At 48.3% G+C, this 21633-nt stretch overlaps 1 protein-coding gene across 2 annotated transcripts in view; it reads right to left on the minus strand.

The window, feature by feature from the left end:
• ELFN1 (extracellular leucine rich repeat and fibronectin type III domain containing 1) overlaps positions 1-6948 on the minus strand; it is a 784985-nt gene extending 778037 nt beyond the window's left edge. Inside the window, exon 1 of one of the 2 annotated variants that reach the window (XM_085629235.1) lies at positions 6382-6948. The gene's annotated coding sequence lies outside the window, so the exon portion shown is untranslated. The remainder of the gene's footprint in view (positions 1-6381) is intronic. The other variant, XM_085629236.1, reaches the window with a different exon arrangement.
• Positions 6949-21633: the final 14685 nt, after the last annotated feature.

The raw sequence follows: 21633 nt of genomic DNA on the forward strand, positions 1-21633 counted from the left end.
CAGTGATAGTAATGAATCTCTACTGAGAAGTGCTTGTAGCTTCCCAATGATAGTAATGAATATCTGCTGAGAATTGCTTTTAGCCTCTCACTGATAGTAATAAAGCTATGCTGAGAAGTGCTGGTACCCTCCCACTGATAGTAATAAATCTCCGCTGAGAAGTGCTGGTACCCTCCCACTAATAGTAATACATCTCTGCTGAGAAGTGCTTGTACCCTCCCACTAATGGTAATAAATCTCTGCTGAGAAGTGCTTGTAGCCTCCCACTGGTAGTAATGAATCCTGGCTGAGAAGTGCTGATACCCTCTTACTTATAGTAATAAATCTCCGCTGAGACATGCTTGTAGCCTCCCACTGATAGTAATAAATCTCCGCTGAGAAGTGCTGGTACGTCCCACTAATAGTAATAAATCTCTACTGAGAAGTGCTTGTAGCCTCCCACTGGTAGTAATGAATCCTGGCTGAGAAGTGCTGGTACCCTCTTGCTAATAGTAATAAATCTCCACTGAGAAGTGCTTGTAGCCTCTCACTGGTAGAAATGAATCTCTGCTGAGAAGTGCTGGTACCCTCTTACTTATAGTAATACATCTCTGCTGAGAAGTGCTTGTAGCCTTCCACTGATAGTAATGAATCCTGACTGAGAAATGCTAATACCCTCTTACTTATAGTAAAACATCTCCGCTGAGAAGGGCTTGTAGCCTCTCACTGGTAGTAATACATCTCTGCTGAGAAGTGCTGGTACCCTCTCACAGATAACAATGATTCTCTGCTGGGAAGTGCTTATAGCCTCCTACTGATAGTAATGAATCCTGGCTGAAAAGTGCTGGCACCCTCTTACTGATAGTAATAAATCTCCACTGAGAAGTGCCTGTAGCCTCCCACTGGTAATAATAAATCTCTGCTGAGAAGTGCTGGTACCCTACCACTGATAATAATTATTCTCTGCTGAGAAGTGCTTGTAGCCACCCACTGGTAGTAATGAATCCTGGCTGAGAAGTGCTGGTATTCTGCCACTGCTCAGAAGTGCTGGTAAACTTCCAGTGATAGCAATGAATCTCTGCTGAGAAGTGCTTGTAGCCTCCCTCTGATAGTAATGCATTTTTGCTGAGAAGTGCGTGTACCTCCCACTGATAGTAATAAATGCCTGCTGAGAAGAGCTTTTTCTCTTGCATTGATACAAGTACACCCTTCTGAGGACGCAGGTAGACGCACTTCCAGCATCTTTACATCTCCCACACTTTAACTCTAGGAGTTAGTGCTGCCCTTTTATAGCGCCGCCATCACAAGCCCGGGGACGCTGCAAACAGATCCTTGCTGAACTGTCAACGCGCAGACAGAGACCCAAAGCCACTGCACGCCCCTTGCCTTGGTTCCTGCACTTCAATCATCTTTACATCTCAAACAGTGCAAACCTGCGAGGTGGGGGTGCAATGTATATAGCGCTACCGTTTCTCACCGCCACCACCGGTTCGAGTGCGCTGCAGGCCGTCGTGCTCTTAGAAGACCAGTTGGAGCTGTGCATTCACGCACTGCACCACACGCGCCTGCACGCCCTCTGCCTGAGCTCGCGCACTTATCACATTTCCATCTCCCACACTTCAAGCCTAGGAGGTGGTCTGCCGCTCCCCACCACCACCGCCAGGTTTGGCGCTGTAAAGCGCGTGCCAGCTGCAACACACCGAACCCTACGCACGAGCCAGGGCGCCCTAGCAGAAGTTTACACCCGAGGGCGCTACGGAGTTGCCCACTCGCACGTGCCCCCTGGTACTAGTATGCGGCGCCACAGAGTGCTTTTAGATCCCAGTCCCCCTCACCTCTACCCCAGCGCATAGAGCGCCTTGTTACTGTGAGAGTGCTACCCAAACGCTATATATACCTTTCAATTTCACCTAAACCCACGCTTCTCAGTGCTAGGCATCTGGGCTGCTGTTAATTGCAAATGGAGCGACCCTCTTCTACAAAATACATCATCAACTGGGGGTGTGGGGGCTCTCCTGAGGCCAACCGCAGCCTACCCCAAGTGTGCTCCGACTGAACCAGAGGGGCACTGCCATTTCTTACTGGGGGGTGCTCTTGAAGTTTCTTGGTGCCCCACCTCCCCTACGCCCGCAAACCCTTCTTGAAGCCCCAATGGTCGCCTTTGCAGACCCCACGCGAACATGGAAAAGACCCTTACTGTAGTGGAGGGAGGTCTGTCGGAGATCAGAGGGTGCAGACGGTCACACGGTGTTAAATTGGGTTGCCTGGGATTTGAAGACCTAGGGGAAGTGCAGTTCCTAAGCAGAGTTGGTTTGGGAAATTCAGACCACGGTGAGCACCAGGGTAGATTTGGGGAGGGGAGGAGGGTGCGGGGGGGTGGGGGGGGGGAAGATTGCGAGAGAGGGGTTTCGAGTTGTCTGAAGAGGTTGCGTGTGCAGCTTGCTTAATGTTTGGGGGCGTCAGTGGAGGCCGCGGCGATGCTGCTCTCTAGATCCCTGGAGAGGTTGTGAATTCAGCTCGAGAGCTGCGTAGGAAAACTGGGGGCTTGCATCCCCTCGGCTGACGGGGGGGGGGGGGGGGGGGGGGGGAGGGGTAGCAAAATGCAGTGCACCGACTGACGGGGACACTGGAGAAACCAGCTCCCTGCAGCCTCGAGGGGAGTGGGAGTGAAGCTCACAGGCAGCCCGGAGGAGTGCAGCTCACAGGCAGCCCGGGGGAGTGCAGCTCACAGGCAGCCCGGGGAAGCGGGGGAGTGCAGCTCACAGGCAGCGCGGGGAAGTGGGAGAGTTCAGCTCACAGGCAGCGCGGGGAAGTGGGGGTGTGCAGCTCACAGGCAGCCAGGGGAAGTGATGGAGTGCAACAGAGAAGCAGCCGGACGAAGTGGGGGAGTGCAGCTCACAGGCAGCCCAGGGGAGTGCAGCTCACAGGCAGCCGGGGGGAGTGCAGCTCACAGGCAGCATGGGGAAGTGGGGGAGTGCAGCTCACAGGCAGCCCGGGGGAGTGCACCTCACAGGCAGCATGGGGAAGTGGGGGTGTGCAGCTCACAGGCAGCCAGGGGAAGTGATGGAGTGCAACTGAGAAGCAGCCGGACGAAGTGGGGGAGTGCAGCTCACAGGCAGCCCAGGGGAGTGAAGCTCACAGGCAGCCCGGGGGAGTGCAGCTCACAGGCAGCCCGGGGAAGCAGAGGAGTGCAGTTCACAGGCAGCCCTGGGAAGTGGGAGAGTGCAGCTCACGTAGCATGGGGAAGTGGGGGAGTGCAGCTCACAGGCAGGCCGGGGGAGTGCAGCTCACAGGCAGCCCTGGGAAGTGGGAGAGTTCAGCTCACAGGCAGCGCGGGGAAGTGGGGGTGTGCAGCTCACAGGCAGCGCGGGGAAGTGGGGGTGTGCAGCTCACAGGCAGCCTAGGGGAAGTGATGGAGTGCAACTGAGAAGCAGCCGGACGAAGTGGGGGAGTGCAGCTCACAGGCAGCCCAGGGGAGTGAAGCTCACAGGCAGCATGGGGAAGTGGGGGTGTGCTGCTCACAGGCAGCATGGGGAAGTAAAGGGGACTGCAGTTCACATGCAGCCTGGGGACGCCGGGAGTGCAGCTGACAGGCAGCCTGGGGCAGAGGGGGGCACCTCACAGATAGCTGGGGGAAGAGAAGAAGTGAGGCTCACTGGCAGCCCTGGAAAGCTGGGGTGCACCTCCGAGACAGCCTGGGGGTGCAGAGGAGTGCAGCTTAGTGACATCTCGAGGAAGAGGGTGAATGCAACTCAGAGGCAGCCTGGTGAAGCGGGGAGTGCATCTGGCTTGCAGCCCCGGGAGGAGGGCGTGGACAGCTCAGAGCCAGCCTGGGGAAGCTGGGCAGTGCAGCTAACAGTTGCCTCGGGAAGTAGAGCGGAGTGCAGCTCACAGGAAGCAAAGGGAAGCGGGGCGGGGGGGGGGGGGGCTGCTCACAGGCAGCCTGAGGAAGTAAAGGGTACTGCAGCTCACAGGCAGCCTGGTAAAGTGGGGAGTGCAGCTCACATTCAGCCTGGGGAAGTGGGGAGTGCAGCTCACAGGCAGCCCAAGGAAGAGGGGGCAGCTGATAGGCAGGTCGTGGAAGCGGGGGGGGGGCTGCTCACAGGCAGCCTAGGGAAGTGAAGGCTACCGCAGCTCACAGGCAGCCTGGGGAAGTGTGGGAGTGCAGCTCAGAGACAGCCCGCGGAAGAGGGGGGCTTACACTACAGGCAGCCCATGGAAATCACGGGCGTCTGAGGAAGTGCGGGGAATGCAGCTCACAGGCTGCATGAGGAGAGTGGGTTGGGGGGCAGCTCGTCGGGATTCTGGGGTGCAGTGCACAATATATCCGACCCAGTCTGCCAGGAACGCTGGATGGATGCTGATCACAGGCTGCCAGGGAAGGCTGGAGGAATGAGTTAACAGGGAGGCTGGAGGAATGAGTTAACAGGGAGGCTGGAGGAATGAGTTAACAGGGAGGCTGGAGGAATGAGTTAACAGAGATGGCTGGGGGAATGAGTTAACAGGGAGGCTGGGGGAATGAGTTAACAGGGAGGCTGGGGGAATGAGTTAACAGGGAGGCTGGGGGAATGAGTTAACAGGGATGGCTGGAGGAATGAGTTAACAGAGATGGCTGGGGGAATGAGTTAACAGGGAGGCTGGGGGAATGAGTTAACAGGGAGGCTGGGGAAATGAATTAACAGGGGGGCTGGGGGAATGAGTTAACAGGGAGGCTGGGAGGCTGGGGAAATGAATTAACAGGGGGGCTGGGGGAATGAGTTAACAGGGAGGCAGGGGGAATGAGTTAACAGAGATGGCTGGGGGAATGAGTTAACAGGGAGCCTGGGGAAATGAATTAACAGGGAGGCTGGGGGAATGAGTTAACAGGGGAGGCTGGGGAAATGAATTAACAGGGGAGGCTGGGGGAATGAGTTCACAGGGGAGGCTGGGGGAATGAGTTCACAGGGGAGGCTGGGGGAATGAGTTCACAGGGGAGGCTGGGGGAATGAGGTCACAGGGGAGGCTGGGAGAAGAAATTAACAGGGAGGCTGGGGAAATGAGTTAACAGGGGAGGCTGGGGGAATGAGTTAACAGGGGAGGCTGGGGGAATGCGGTTTATGAGCTGCCTTTGGGGCTTGGGTTATGCAGCTTACAGGCAGCCTTTGGGGGCTGATGAAATGCGGGTTACAGGCTGCCAGTGGAGCCTGATGAAATGCAGTTTAGCTGCCTGTAGGAGCTGATGAAATGCGACGTATAGGCTGACTGTAGAGGCTGATTAAATGCGGTATACAGGCTGCCTGTAGAGGCAGATGAAATTCGGTTCACACGCTGCCTGTAGAGGCTGATGAAATTCGACTTACATCCTGTATGTAGAGGCTGATGAAATTAGGTTTACAGGCTGCCTGTAGAGGATGATGAAATACGAAGTACAGGCTGCATTTGGAGGCGATGAAATGCGGCTTACAGGCTGCCTTTGGAGGATGGGTGAACAGCTCACAGGCTTCATTAGAAGACTGGGGGAAAGCAGCCCACTGGTTGCTTGTGGAGGCTATGGAAAGGCATGGCATATGTTGTTTATAGGTAGCTAGTGGAATGCAGCCTAAAACCTGCCGGCGAGACGGAGAAAATGCCGCCTACAGTCAGCCCAGAGAGGCTGGGGGAATTCAGATTACAGGCTGCCTCTGGAGGCGGTGGGGGTGCAATTTACAAGTTGCCATCGGAGGCTGGGGGGAATGCAGCTCACTGGTTGCTTGGGGGTGGGTGGTCTGGGGCAAACAGTTCACATGCTGCGGAGGGTGGGGGCCGGTATGGGGGAATATAGCGCGCTGGCTGCCTGAGAAGGCTGTAGGTGCAGCCTGGCTTTACCTTGCTTGGGTGGGTGAAGTCCTGCCGCTCACGAGCCACCTCGGCAGGTTCGTGAATCAGACTCCCTGGGTACCAGGTCAGGGTGGAGATGGAAGTAACAAGCTGCTCGGGAGGGCTAGGCACGCGCTGACGCGGTGATGCTGCTATGGTTGCTTGGGAAGCATAGCCTGCCTGTCCCGGGACGCTGGGGTACGATGCCAAGGGACGCGCTCCCGGCGACACTGGCCGGGTGATGATGAGAAGCAGGGGCAATCGTTGCCTGGGAAGCACAGCCATGGCTATCCTGGGACGCTGGGGCAATGCTGTGCCGGGACGCAGTTCACTCGCTGCCGGGACGCCGGCGGATGCAGCCCTGCGGTAGTCTGGACTGGCCGGGGATGCAGTTCCCAGACTGCACGGGAAGCTGGGGGCAGAGCAGCTCCCTGGCACCCCGTTCATCTCCAGTATCAGCCCAGGCACACATCCAAGAGAACCAGCGTGCAATCTACTGCAGCAGGACGGGAGCCAGGCTCCCTTCCGAGCCCCCTGACGTACCCGCCCCGGAGCCCCTTCTCCTACCTGGAGCTGGCTCGAGGGGTCCCGTGCGCGCCTCCGTGCCTCTCCGGCCGGTGTATCCGCGGCTCTCCTCGCCCGTTCCCGCGGCTCCAACTAGCGCTGGCGGCGGCACATCCCAGGGCTGGAGGGCGAGCAGAGAGGCTGGCGGCTCCCGACTGCGGCGTCAGGCGACGATCGGCGGGGCGCAGGGGCTCCTCTCCGGCCGCGTCCCCCCCGAACAGAGCGCACGCCTCCCGGGGCCATCCAGCGCGCCACAGCGCTCTCCACAGCTCGCACGGCTCAGGCGGCGGTGGCGGGGCGCCCTCGCCGAGCGCGATCACACGCTTTAATGGGGGGGAGCCCTGCTGGGGGAAGAGGAGGCGGAGTGAGCAACTTAAGCGCGGCCAGCATGTTGATCCAGCGGAGCCGGCCCAAGTTACAGCGCAAAGCTTCTAATCAGATTGCTTGGCCGCGGCGGTCTATAAATGGGCGGCGGGGAGCGCACAGCCCCGCAGTCAGCGCGCCCCTCTGCCCTCGCCCGCTCCGGCTGCACCTGCCTCCGCTCTCGCCGCCCGTCCTCCCGAATCGTCTACCCTGCTCTGCTCTCTCTTTCTCTAGTTTGATGTCTTCTCCCCCCGCCCCTTTAACCCAGACTCGCCTCCTTCTCCCGCGCTCTCTCTCGCTTTTCCTTCTCTCGTTCTCGCTTTCGCTTCTTTCAAGCCTCCAATCTTCTCTTCTCTTTCGGTCTCTCTGTTCATGTCTTCTTTTCCCCGCCCTATTATCACAGGCACTCCTCTCCTTTTTCTGTGTTTTTCTTCTTCCCTCTTTAACGTCCCTTACTCTTCTCCACCTTATTGTATATTCTCCCTTTTACAATCTTCCGTCCTCCCTTTATCTTAGATGGTCTCTCCTAATCTTTCTCATCGTTTCCTATTTTTCTCCCCCAACATTTCATCTCTTTCTTTCCCGCTCTATCGATCTATCTGTATCTCTCCTTATTTTTTTTAGATGTTTATCTACCCCCCCCCCTTTCGTTTCCTCGGTTTCTATTCCCCACCCTCTTGTTCTCTATCTGTCTTGCTCTCTCTCCACCCTTTTATCACAGCCTGTCTCTCTCCCTTTCCTTTAGCCTCTCTTTCCCCTCCTCATCCCTCAGCCATCCATATCATTCACACATCTGCTACTTCCTCTTTTGCATACTTTATCCATATGTGCTGTTTTCTCTTGATCTGCGACTTCGTCTAGCTGTATTCTTTAGACTCCTCTAGTTGTATCCCCCACCCCACTCCTTCCTTCACTCTCTCTTGCTCTGGGTCTTCATCTCTTTTTCACCCCCTCTCTTCTCTTCTTTCATCATTGTCCCTTTCTTACTGAGACACAGACTCTCTCTCTCTCTCTCTTTCTCTATTTTTCTCTCTCTCATTCTGTCTTTCTGTCTTTCTCTCTCATTCTCTCTCTCTTGCTCTCTCTTTCTCTCTCTCCCACTCTCTCTCCTTTTCCATCTTTCTCCCTCTCTCTCTCTTTCTTTCTCTCTCTTTTCTCTCCCTCTCTCTTTGTCCCTCTCTCTCTCTCCCCCTCCATATTTCCTCCCCACCCATGACTGGGTCCTAGTCTGTCTTCTTTTTAAATCTTCTGCCCTCACGCTGTCGTTCTCTCCCTTCATCTTCCACACTCAGTTTCTCCTCGCCTCTTCTCCCACCCTTCGAGTCTTTTATCTTCTGTTCCCTTTCCTTCTGTCACTCTCTTGTCTCCCCTCTCACGTATTGTCTTTATCTTCCTCTGCTTATTACTATCTCTCTCTTGCTCTCTTGCATCACTCCCTTTTCATGTCACCTCTTCGTTCTCTGTCACTCTAGCTCCTCAGTGCTTCTTTCACTCTCCCTCCCTTACCTTCACCTGGCCTTCTCAAGCCCTCACTCTCTAACTCACTCCATCTTTCTGTCACTCTGCCTCTTTTCATCCCTCCTCATCCTCTGACCCATTTTGCTGTTTCTTCCTCTTTTCTCCACCTCTTTATCTACGTCTTGTTCTCTCTTCATTCTCTCTTCCCCCTCCCTATTCTAGCTCCCATTCTCTCTCCTTTTTCTCTCCCAACCCCTCTTTCTAACATGCTGTCCCGCTCGCTCTCTGTTTCTCTCTCCCTATTTAGCCCCGTCTCTCTCTCTCATTCTCTTTTTCCCTCTTTTTAAAAAAAAAATCTAATTCTATCTTTCTCTCTCCCTCCCTCTTAAACACACCTCTTTCTTTCTCTTATTCTTCCATTTCTCAGTCTTCCTATCCTATCTCCGTTACAGTCCCTCTCTCTTTCTGCCTCACTTGGCTCTCCCTCATTATTTCTCTCTTCCCCTCCCCTCCGCTTTCTCTCTAAACCTCTCTTTTCCTCTTACCAGGTCCCTTTCTGCCTCTCTCTCAGCTTTCCTCTCACTCGCTCTCACTTGTCTTTCTATCACTTTTCCTCTTTCAACCCCTCTCTGTTTCTGTCCCTCCCCTATCTGTCTCTCACATTCTCTCTCTGCCTCTCTTTTTCTCTCTCCTTCTCGGCCTTCCATTCTCTTTCTAGCTCCCTTTATCCTCGCTCTCTTTTTCTGTCCCTCTCTATATTGTCTCTCCCATTCTTTCTCACCCTCACACCCTCTTTCTAACTCCCTTTCACTCCCTCTTTTTCTGTCCCTCGCTTTCTCTTTACTTTCACTTTCTCTCTCATTCTCACTCTCTCTCCCTGTTATCTCTCTGCCTCTCTCTCACTCGGCCTCTCGGGCACCTATCCTGTTTGTAGCTCTCTTTCTCTCCCGCTTTCTATGTTTCTGGCCCTCTCTTTTTCCCTTCCCTTTTCTTTTCCCCCTATCCTCTTTATAGCTTATTTCTTCCCCACCTGTTTGTTTTTGTCACTCTCTGCCTCTTTCCCCTTCCTCTCCCTCTCATCCTCTTTCTAGCTCAGTTTCTCATTTGTCCTTTCTAGCTCCCTTTCGCTCCTCCATTTTTTATCCCTCTCCCAGTCTCTCCTCTTCTCTCTTCCTCCTATCCTCTTCTTAGCTCCTTTCTTCCTCCCTCTCGTCTCTGTCTGTCTCCATCTCTCTCTCCCTCCCTCCCACCCTCTTCCTAGCTCCCTTTCTCCCTCCCTCTCTCTCCCTCTCTCTCCCCCTCTCCTCTCTTCGTCCCTCCCCTTCTCCCTCCTTCCACCCTCTTCCTATCTCCCTCCCTCCCTCTCCCTTCCCCTCTCGTCTCTCTGTCTCTCCCCTTCTCTCTCCTTCCACCCTCTTCCTAGCTCCCTTTCTCCCTCCCTCTCCCTCTCCCTCTCATCTCCCCTTCTCTCTCCTTCCTCCCTCTTCCTAGCTCCCTTTCTCCCTCCCTCCCTCTTGTCTCCTTGTCTCTTCCCTTGTCTCTCTCCTTCCACCCTCTTCTTAGCTCCCTCCCTCCATCCTTCCTCCCCTCCCTCTCCCTCTCCTTCTCCCCCTCCTCTCTGTCTCTTCCCCTCCCCTCCGCTTTCTCTCTAATCCTCTCTTTTCCCCTTACCAGGTCCCCTTCTGACTCTCTCTCAGCTTTCCTCTCACTCGCTCTCACTTGTCTTTCTATCACTTTTCCTCTTTCAGCCCCTCTCTGTTTCTGTCCCTCCCCTATCTGTCTCTCACATTCTCTCTCTGCCTCTCTTTTTCTCTCTCCTTCTCGGCCTTCCATTCTCTTTCTAGCTCCCTTTATCCTCGCTCTCTTTTTCTGTCCCTCTCTATATTGTCTCTCCCATTCTTTCTCACCCTCGCACCCTCTTTCTAACTCCCTTTCATCCCCTCTCTTTTTCTGTCCCTCGCTTTCTCTTTACTTTCACTTACTCTCCCTGTTATCTCTCTGCCTCTCTCTCACTCGGCCTCTCGGGCACCTATCCTGTTTGTAGCTCTCTTTCTCTCCCGCTTTCTATGTTTCTGGCCCTCTCTTTTCCCTTCCCTTTTCTCTTCCTCCTATCCTCTTTATAGCTTATTTCTTCCCCACCTGTTTGTTTTTGTCCCTCTCTGCCTCTTTCCCCTTTCTCTCCCTCTCCTCCTCTTTCTAGCTCAGTTTCTCATTTATCCTTTCTAGCTCCCTTTCGCTCCTCCATTTTTTATCCCTCTCTCAGTCTCTCCTCTTCTCTCTTCCTCCTATCCCCTTCTTAGCTCCTTTCTTCCTCCCTCTCGTCTCTGTCTGTCTCCATCTCTCTCTCCCTCCCTCCCACCCTCTTCCTAGCTCCCTTTCTCCCTCCCTCTCTCTCCCCCTCTCCTCTCTTCGTCCCTCCCCTTCTCCCTCCTTCCACCCTCTTCCTATCTCCCTCCCTCCCTCTCCCTCCCCTCTCGTCTCTCTGTCTCTCACCTTCTCTCTCTCATTCCACCCTCTTCCTAGCTCCCTTTCTCCCTCCCTCCCTCTCCCTCTTGTCTCCTTGTCTCTTCCCTTGTCTCTCTCCTTCCACCCTCTTCTTAGCTCCCTCCCTCCCTCCTTCCTCCCCTCCCTCTCCCGCTCCTTCTCCCCCTCCTCTCTGTCTCTCCCCTTCTCTCTCCTTCCACCCTCTTCCTATCTCCCTCCCCCTCTCGTCTCTCTGTCTCTCCCCTTCTCTCTCCTTTCACCCTCTTCCTCTCTCCCTCCCTCCCTCTCTCTCTCCCTCTCGTCTCTCTGTCTCTCGCCTTCTCTCTCCTTCCACCCTCTTCCTAGCTCCCTTTCTCCCTCTTGTCTCCTTGTCTCTTCCCTTCTCTCTCTCCTTCCACCCTCTTCTTAGCTCCCTCCCTCCCTCCCTCCTCCTCTCTCCCTCCCTCTCTCTCTCCCTCTCGTCTCTCTGTCTCTCGCCTTCTCTCTCCTTCCACCCTCTTCCTAGCTCCCTTTCTCCCTCTTGTCTCCTTGTCTCTTCCCTTCTCTCTCTCCTTCCACCCTCTTCTTAGCTCCCTCCCTCCCTCCCTCCTCCCCTCCCCCCTCTTCTCTGTCTCTCCCCTTCTCTCTCCTTCCACCCTCTTCCTATCTCCCTCCCCCTCCCCCTCTCGTCTCTCTGTCTCTCCCCTTCTCTCTCCTTTCACCCTTTTCCTCCCTCCCTCCCTCTCTCTCTCCCTCTCGTCTCTCTGTCTCTCGCCTTCTCTCTCCTTCCACCCTCTTCCTAGTTCCCTTTCTCCCCTCCCCCCTCGCCCCTCCCTCCATAAAGCCATCGAGCAGGAAGCACCCTGGTCGGTTTATGCAGCAGCCTATTGAAGCAATAACTTTCCCAACTAACTCTTTATTGAGGCGCTGGCAGTAAAGTTCATTGCAAACGAGGTCTTTTATCTTCTCTTCTACAGTCTAATGAAAAACATAGATAAAAAGATAAAACGCAGAAACAACATTAACCATTTTGAGTAGGCAGTAACCAAAACTCCTAATCCGAGCTTCAGCTGCGCCCTGCTAATCTAGCACGCAGGGGATAACGCGGGGATGGCACCGCCCCCTGTGCTGTACAACAGCAGTTCCCACTGCACACCACGCACAGAGGCGAGTGACACATCAGGTGCAGCACGCATGCGCGTGTATGCTACATACCGAGGTTGCAGGAGGAACACATGGCATGACCTGCATGTTGACTAAGATGCCTGATTATGAGTTCGGCGATGCGGGAGCAGAATTGCTATGCCGGCGTCCCGCACCCACATCTCCAAACCTGTGCGTGCACCGCCCACCAGATTATTACTATACCAGTCACTGGTGGGCAGTTCTTTGGAGTTCCCCCCATGGCGGTGCCTATGAAATAGGTACAGCAATAGGAGCGTCAAAGGCAGTACCGGCACAGTATGGATTGGTGTAGTCCATGTCGTGAAGGTACTGGGGTGCATGCACATAGGGGGGCACAAAATGTGCTCCCCTGCATGCACCACCTGGCCCAGGGGCAACAGGGGGCCCTGTAGGGGCCCCTTTTTTTTCCTTTCCACCATCGTTTTCGTGGAGGAGGAACCGCCATGAAAACCGTGGCAGAGAGGAAACTCCTAATATGTTTGGCTGTGCCGCAGTGGTCCTACCAAGCATAATGTACCCTCAAGACCGCCACGCCACAGTAATGGTTCTCTGATCACTGGCAGTTGCGGCGGTGCAATGGCGGTTCGACCTCCCAATGTGTAATAAGGGGGTCAGACCCGCTGATGCGGCGGTGGTTGGACCGCAAGTCCGGCACTCCTCGGACCGCCAGACTCGTAATCAGGCCCTACGTAATTGGCCACGTCATCTGCAATACCATTCACTATATTATTTTTGATGTCACCTCTTATGTTATGGGATATCATGAGCAGTCCATGGGTGGAAGTTACACCCTTCCCACATGGTCTTTCCCTGCTCATGCACTCTGCTGATAGTACCAACAGGGCATGGAATGTGGCATGCCTTCTGAGCACTGTGTATAGGACGAAGCCTATGTCCATGCTGTTACCAAGTACCTCAGTCCTCAAGGCCCTTAAAACACAGATCTGTGCCATGTGTAGCAGGCCGTGGGCAGAGCCCTTATCGTGACTTGTGACGGCCCCTTACCACGGGTTTGAGTTCTTAGCCCTTCTAACTTTAGTAACTGCCGGGCATGGACTGAATCCACAGCTTTCTTGCAGGCCCTGGACAGTCCAAAATGTCGGCAGATTTAACCATTAAGATGACATTGCAAATTTGCCTCACTCTCAATTAGTAATAAATAAATCTTTAGGTTGTCATGCTCTGCGATTTATAAAAGTGGTGTAAGGTAGAATATATTTTTTAAATGTTATGTTAGACGTCAGCATAACATGGTGAATGTTGTAGAATGTTATGTATAGCTGTGTAAAGGTTTTATTTTCTATAGTGAGCATTTGGTATATGTCTTTAAATGTTAGACGGTAAATCACCTATTTTTGTGTGCTGTTTGTACTTGTTTTTTCTTAAACCTGCCCATTGCTTGTTTGCATTTCTTATTTTTTGAGGGTGTTTCCTTGAAATGATTTACGTATCTGTTTTTTTGTGTTCTGTTTATTTTAAAGTGGCGTGTGACGAGATATGGGGAGAAATGGTGCAATGTGGTTATTTATAACTTAATGTTATTTTTCGTTAAATATTACTAATTCAATGTGAATTCATGGTGCAATAGTACTTTAAAAAAACTTTTTCCTCCTTTTTTTTCATATTTATATGTAATACTATTTTTAACCTTACATTTTCTAAAGAGCATTGAGGCAAATAAGACACAGCCCTCTGTTGTGCAAAGGTCAGCCCCCCGTGCTCCTCCAGGCACAGACAAAGCACACATCAGGGTGCATCATTCATGGGTCATTCCTTACTATCATGGGAAAACACTGGGCATGGCCTCTATAGTTAATTATATAATCAGCAATGGCAGAGATAATGCAATATATGACGTCACCTGTGCTGTCCTATGTTATATCATAAGCAGTTGATTTCTGGACTTACACTTTCTCTCGCTTGGTTATGGTCTGTACCCTCTCCCCTGTGCCTAAAGTACCTACAGATTATGGCCTTTGGCTATGCTCTTTGTTATGTGGTCCAATGGCACACCCTTTGTCCATTCCCTGCACAAGAATCCCTTTTCTTCAACACCATTAGAGCATGGCCTGAGGCCTTGCACACCAGGTACTGCAAAGAACCTTGACCATGCCTTGTGCCCACCATCATTAACTCTAGTGGTGTTGTGTGCCCCCTTTACCACCAGTGCCCGCATGACACGGTCTGTTGCAGTGTCTTGTATATTATACTGCAATGGGTGTGCAGTATAGTATGTTGGGAAATATGTTGCGAAATCCAAAAGGTTAAATGACAATTCAAATTTCTGTAATCCTCACTTACAGATTTTGGACATTTTCAGTTATGGATTTTGACTTTCAGCTGTCAAAAGGCTTATTTATAACAGAATATGCAATGTAGGCTTTAGGTCCACCCCTTTCAACCAATGGCTTTCTTAAATTAGCCTCTTTCAGGCACTTGCTTCAGACATTGTCAATCCTATTTTGGGAAAGCCCATTTGAGTATTCATCTCTCACCTACTGGTATTGGCTAGTTGGGTGATTCCTACAAACTACACTTAAATGCTTGCATGAAAGGCATGAGTGCCTACTTTACAACCATAAACCCTTTGATCTGCTTCTGTTGGCTCCCTCTTCTGTGACTCATTCTAATGTGTTCTTTTATGATATGTTTGCCAGTGCTTGTTTTCTTTGAGTTTTCATATTTAGACGTTCATTATGGTGTTCATGTTTTGTTGCTGTTGCTTCTTGGACACTGTGTACAGTATTTGCTTGCTATTTGTATATATATATATATATATATATATATATATATATATATATATATATATATATTCACTGAAAAAACCATAGGTTTCACACATGTTATAGTTAGCTGTACATTTCACTCGTAAAAAACCAATGAAATTCCACGTTATAGTTAGTGTAGGCAACTATAACTCACGCGACCGCAATCCTCTGCTGATGATGTCAGATATTACATCACTGATGACATATGTGTCTTTATGAAAAATAAATATTTGTAATATATGTATAGCTAAAGATACAGTATTAGCATCAACAGAGGATTGCGGTCACGTGAGGTATAGTTGCCTGCACTAACTATAACGTGGAATTTCATTGGTTTTTTACGAGTGAAATGTACAGCTAACTATAACATGTGTGAAACCTATGGTTTTTTCAGTGAATTTGCAAGGTTTTTTAAATGCTAATTCCTAACTATAACGTGTGTGAAACCTATGGGTTTTTCAGTGAATTTGTACGGTTTTTTAAATGCTAAGTTATGTATTTATTTTAAATTTTTGCGCGCACGGTGCACTTCGCGCACCGTGCGCGCGCTGTGGGCGCACGGTGCGCTTCGCGCACCGAGCGCCCACGTTGCGCATTTCGTACCGTGCACGCCTCTCCATTTTTTTCAAAATATCAATTGTTTTTTTCTCCCTTGGGGGTCCTTAGATTTATATATTAAATGTGATTGTTAATTTTTTTTTAATTTTTTAATTTTTTTTTACCGTACGCGTACGGTAAGCTTACCGTACGCGCACCCCGCTATTTTTTTTTAAAATTATTAAATTTATTTTTTATACTTTTTGGTCCTTCGTGAACCCCCTGACGAACGCTAGGGGGTCTGCAACTCTCTTCGTTGCCCCCTTTTCATGTTATCAACCTTTTTTTTCTCAGTGCGACAGACAGAAAATGGCGGCCGATACTTCCTGGTTTCAACCGATTCGAATGTTTACTTTGATCTAACAACCAATCACAATCGCGCTCGCGCACGGCACCGTACGCGTACGGTAAGCTTACCGTAAGCGCACGGTAAGCGCACGGAGCGCGCTTACAGATATATATATTGATTTAAATGCTATTTTCTCAGGAAATACTGAACAGATTTACACCAGACCTACAAAAGGCACTTCCTTGACCTGCGGACTACCTCTCTGCCAAATTACAAGTAATTCTGTTCAGCCGTTCGGGCTGTAGCTGTGTCTAAAGGTCCTATGGAAAAATGCATGGGGAAAACGCGTTTTGGGACCCCCCTTTTTTCTCAGCCCCCGCTTGACGAATCCCCCCGAGACTTTCAGGGTAGGAGCGGAGCGTAGCGCCCCATTAGTTTTGAAAATTTCGCGAGGATTCGTCGACCGGCGCCAAAGTTATTCCAAATAGAATGTTGCGGATTTCCTATGGAAACAGGGTCCTAACTATAACTACCTACTGGCGACCGCCAGTAGGTATATATATATATATATATATATATATATATATATATATATATATATATATATATATATGTATATATATATATATTATTAGTGATTTTCATAATATAAGTATCTAACAATTATTCACCAACCTACATTTTGTTTTGTAGTTCGGTTTTGTTTAAACTGTTTGCCTTTAGTTTATGTTCAGAGGCTTTTTACTTCTGATGTTTTTGTATATGTGTTCAATTTGTGGTGACTGGTTTATCCAGAGCTTGAAGGTGTGATGTGTTAGTAACCAAATATATTTCTTTTTCAATATCCCTAATTTTTGTGAGTTCATGCTGCAACACCATCTTAGCTTTTAAATTCTTCTACTTTTTAGACAATATATATATATATGCCACAAGAACGGACCACACCAGAGGCTGCTGCCAACCGGTAGACTGTGACTTCACGGGGGAGACAGCCCATTGCAGCTTTCTCCACGGCCCGGTTTGTTTCACAATTGTGGCTTTGGACATTGGGGACTCAAAAGAATGCTAAACACTGTCAGTAATGGACTGCACCTGCCACTACATGGCCCTTCCTGTAACAGGCATTATCGGAGTTCACTAATAGTTTTATTATTCCTGCTTATGGATTTACCAATATATTGCATGCTGGGGGCTGTAGTTTGACATTTGATCACAGCTGCCCGGAGTTAAACAGGATCTGCTGATCTCCCACGACTGGGAGTGCCGCATAAAGAGCACACGAGGGAGAAGGTGCAGACTAGTGGTGCGGGGCATCTGAGGAAGGCTGAAGCAGCCGAAATGCATTATGCCAAACCACAATCGGTCATATATATATATATTTATATATCTATATCTATATATATATCTATTACCTACTGGCGGTCGCCAGTAGGTAGTTATAGTTAGGACCGTGTTTCCATAGGAAATCTCAAAATTCTATTTTGAATAACTTTGGCGCCGGTTGACGAATCCTCGCAAATTTTTCAAAACTAATGGGGCGCTCCGCTCAGCTCCTACCCTGAAAATTTCGGGGAGATTCGTCAAGCGGGGGCTGAGAAAAAAGGGGGGTCCCAAAACGCGTTTTGCCCATGCATTTTTCCATAGGGACTTTAGTCGCAGCTACAGCCCGAACGACTGAACAGAATTATGTGAAATTTGGCAGAGAGGTAGCCATAAGGTCCATGAAGTGCCTTTTGCAGGTTTGGTGTAAATCTGTTCAGTATTTCCTGAGAAGCTAGCATTTAAATCAATATATACATCTGTACGCGCGCAGCGTGCGCGCACTGAGCAAGTCCTGTGCGCGCACCCTGGCGTGCGCGAGCGCACTTCTGATTGGTTGTTAGATGTCAGTAAACATTCGAATCGGTGGAAATCAGGAATCGGCGGCCGCCATTTTGTCTCTTGCATAAAGAGGGGGTGATAAACAAAGGGGGAGAACGTGAAAAGGGGGCAGAGTGGAGAGATATTGACCCACTAGGCATTGTAGGGGGGTCACAGTAGGACCTTGTAGGGCAAAAAAAAAGATTTATATTTTGAAAAAAAATATCGCCGAGTGCGCGCACACATCGCGCACCCGAACAATTTTTAAAAACAAAAAAATAATAAAAATTCGCAATTAAGTGAAAAGATATAAGGAAAAGTAATAAAAACAATTGTGGACTCCTTTGACAGAAATTATTTTGGCATGTGTGCTTTTGCGACAAGGTTTAAAGACGGTTTATCTAGAAAAATTTTATTCATCTAGAAAAGTACTTGTAATATATATGTAATATTTCTAACAAGGTATATTTTAGTGAGGATAGTTTTTGGGCTTTTTTTAAACAATCTTTCAGATTGTTTTTTTTTTGCCCACTGTTAAATGATGAATACAATTGTTTTCACTATTTTAAGTGAAAATTAAAAAATTCTGAAAACAGCAAAAAAAGGGCAAAAAATTGCTTTGTAAAATATGTAAAAACAAGTAATGCTTTTTGTAATGTATGATTGAATATTAATACTTTTTTTCTTTTTTTGCAGAACTAGAAAGAAAAAATAAAAAAAGAAATTCTGTTCCCTTGCAAAATACTAAAAATTTTTTTTTTGAAAATATATATATATTTTTTTTAAAAAAGTGAAAAATATTTGTATTTCTCAATCCTCCCTTTTCATGCTTCCATTTCTTCACCTCTTTTTGTACATTAATTTTTTTTTATTTTTTTATTTTTTTTAAAAAACATCCTTGGGTGCGCGCAGGGTGCGCACACCCCAAAAAAAAAATTTCAAAAATAAATCCCCCCAAAAATTTTGGGGGTTTAGTTTTTAAGTGGCTCTTAAAAGAGCCCTTGAGTTAATGGAGGGAAACAGGAAGAGAAAAACGAAAAAAAAGAAAAAACATCTATGGCCTACTGCACTCATGCGCCTCAAATTTTCTCTGAATGAGATCAAGACTGGTCTCACCCACAGAAATAAGTCGACCGCAAACAGTGCAGCGTGTGGACAAACTCGCAAAACAAGGTGGTCCAAAAAGAGGTGTGGAAGAAGGCAAAGGCACCACTGCAGAAGAAGTGCTCGCTTGAGCTGCCGAAGATGTGCTCGGCTGAGCAGCTGCAGATGTCGTCGGTTGAGCAGGTGGAGGGTTTGCTCCAGAAGCTCGACGAAATGTCACTGGATGCATTTTGTCAACATGCCTCAACATAGTGTGAATGCTAAAAGAATACTTCTTGTTAGGATTCCCACGTGACAAGACTTTTTGACAAAGTACACAAGTCACTTTAGGTGCATTTACCTTTTTTTGTCCCTCTGGAAAAGTGAAAAACTGCCATATAAAGCTGTCTTTCTGCTTCCTGCTCCTCTGCCTCTCAAGAGTGTCCTGGTCACTGTCTGAAGATGGTTGCTGTTCAGCCATTGTCTCTCAACAACAGAATAGCTCCTTCTCCAAAGGAATCAGAACTAATAATGAGGGGAGTAGGTGTGGTTTGGGAAGAATCTGGAACTGAAAGTACTTCAAACCAATCAAAAGTGATGATTCATGATCACATGACTTGCCATGAGGGGATTGGGTGTGGTGTTGAAACAATCAGAAACTGAAAGTAATGATAACCAATAAGAAGTGTTGTTTTATTAAGCATATAACCCGAGGTGCGCGCACTGCGCAAGCTCCGAGCGCGCACCTTGTGATTACGCATGCGCGAACGCGTAGGAGCGCATGTGCATACGTCATATGCGCGTACGTAACGCACATACGTTGAACACGCGTATACGCGAACGTTATTGCGCGTAATTTAAGCGTATGCGGAAGTGAACCGCGTGCAGCGCGTACGACGCACGCACGCATGCGTACGTACGTACGCATACGTACTGGGTGCGCGCTCCCAGCGCGCACTATAACGTATGTATGCGTACGTAAATAACGTACGACGGTATTCATAAAAAACTTACGAAAACGTACTAGGAGTGCGTCAGAGCGCGCACCCCAAGAATTTATATAAAAAAAAAGGAGAAAAATTAATTGCAAAAATTAAATAAACTGTTCAACTTTATCCTAATTGAAATTTAAAAAAAAGAGCAAAAACAAATAAAAGGATACAGATAATATATAAATGAATACATAGTAATTTTATTATAAAAAAAAAAAATTTAATAATTCAAAAATTAGCATTTAAAAAACCGTACAAATTCACTGAAAAAACCAAAGGTTTCACACACGTTATAGTTAGGAATTAGCATTTAAAAAACCTTGCAAATTCACCGAAAAAACCATAGGTTTCACACATGTTATAGTTAGCTGGACATTTCTCTCATACAAAACCAATGAAATTCCCCCGTTATAGTTAGTTCAGCTAACTATAACTCGCGCGCCCGCAATGCACTGCTAATGAGGTCACATATTACATCACTCATGACATGGTCAGTGACATCACTCATGACATCACTGATGACATCTCAAATGACATCACTCATGACATCAATGATGACATCATCCTTGTGATAGAGTGGCAGACCTCCTCTCACTCTAATATAACCTTTGATACACACATTCAAAAATAGAGACTAAAATTTACAAAACAATGGACATACCAATACCAGTTACAACAACCTATTCAGTAATTCTAAGATCCACATACACATCCACTCATTCACCAACAGTCCTATACAGTCACTCATACATGTACTCACTCATCATATATACTCATACACCTATACATCCTGTTACACAATGCCACTCATCCATAGAGTTACTCACACACATAGTCACTCATGCTAATAAAGAATCAAACAGCCATTTACTTGCATATACAGTTATACACAAACCACCACACTTACTTCTACGGAAACTTACACATACTTAGTCTTTTAAACAATCGCTTATAGAAACACATACTTATTCATACAGGAACTCTTTCAATCTCTCACTCTCACATATACTCACTTATATACACCAATAGTCACATATACTAGTTTAAAACATATGTAGTTACTCAGAAATACACTATTGAGACAGTCTATCACTCACTAACACACCCATGCACACACTCATCCACCCATACAGTCCTGCACACATGGTGTCTTCAACACATACAAACAGTGAGTCACTCATTCATGTACCTCTGCACTTCGTTATACCCCCCACCGAACCATACAGACACTCAGACACTCAAACTGATACTCAAAAAACCAACTAATAACCTATATAGACACCCATGTAGCTACTCACCAACCCATGCAGCCACTTATACACAAAGTGAGAGACTGATACAGATATTTACATATTTAAACATTACTCACTAAGCCATGTATTCACTATGATACACTTAATCAGTCAGTTACACAATCAATTTTTCAAAAACAAATCATCCATTTAGACACTTATATACCCATTTATTCTTCCATCAACCTTGAGATATACATATATAAAACATATTTAATTTTCAGAAAAACACACATTCACTGGATGATGTCATCAGTGATGTCATGAGTGATGTCATTTGAGATGTCATCAGTGATGTCATGAGTGATGTCACTGACCATGTCATGAGTGATGTAATATGTGACGTCATCAGCAGTGCATTGCGGGCGCGCGAGTTAACATGTTCGACACAAATGGGTTAGTGTCCATGCCACCACCAACAGCATCAGTTAATGTAGACATTATTGAGAGCGATGTCTCAGACGGCAGCTTACCGGATATACCTATGGCAGTGGCTGGCAGCTTGGTGAGTCAAGATCTTCCAAAAAAAGCGAATTTTTTAGCCCAGTTCCAGATGCTAAATCAGGGACGGACAGAGCAATATCAAGACCAAACTGGTCAGAGAGGCAGAGGGCGAGGCGGCAGAGGAAGAACCAGAGGAACAAACAGGCCAAACAGAGGAGCAAGAAAAGAAACAGGAAGCCCAATGGGAATGATGACAAGGGGCAAGAAAGTTCAACAATGACTGTCATCAATCTATCTGAACGAATCCTGTCTGAAGATGAGAAAGATCTCCTTGGTCTAGGTTTGTCCTTTTGCCCTACCTCCAATTTTAATTTTGTTCAGACAAGAATTGATCTATTTTACTTTTCGCGCAAATTGAAACTAAAAAAATGGTTTGAGACCAAACATAGTAAGACCGATAT

This window comes from Triturus cristatus, chromosome 10 (assembly GCF_964204655.1).
Source record: "Triturus cristatus chromosome 10, aTriCri1.1, whole genome shotgun sequence".
Lineage (NCBI taxonomy): Eukaryota > Metazoa > Chordata > Amphibia > Caudata > Salamandridae > Triturus > Triturus cristatus.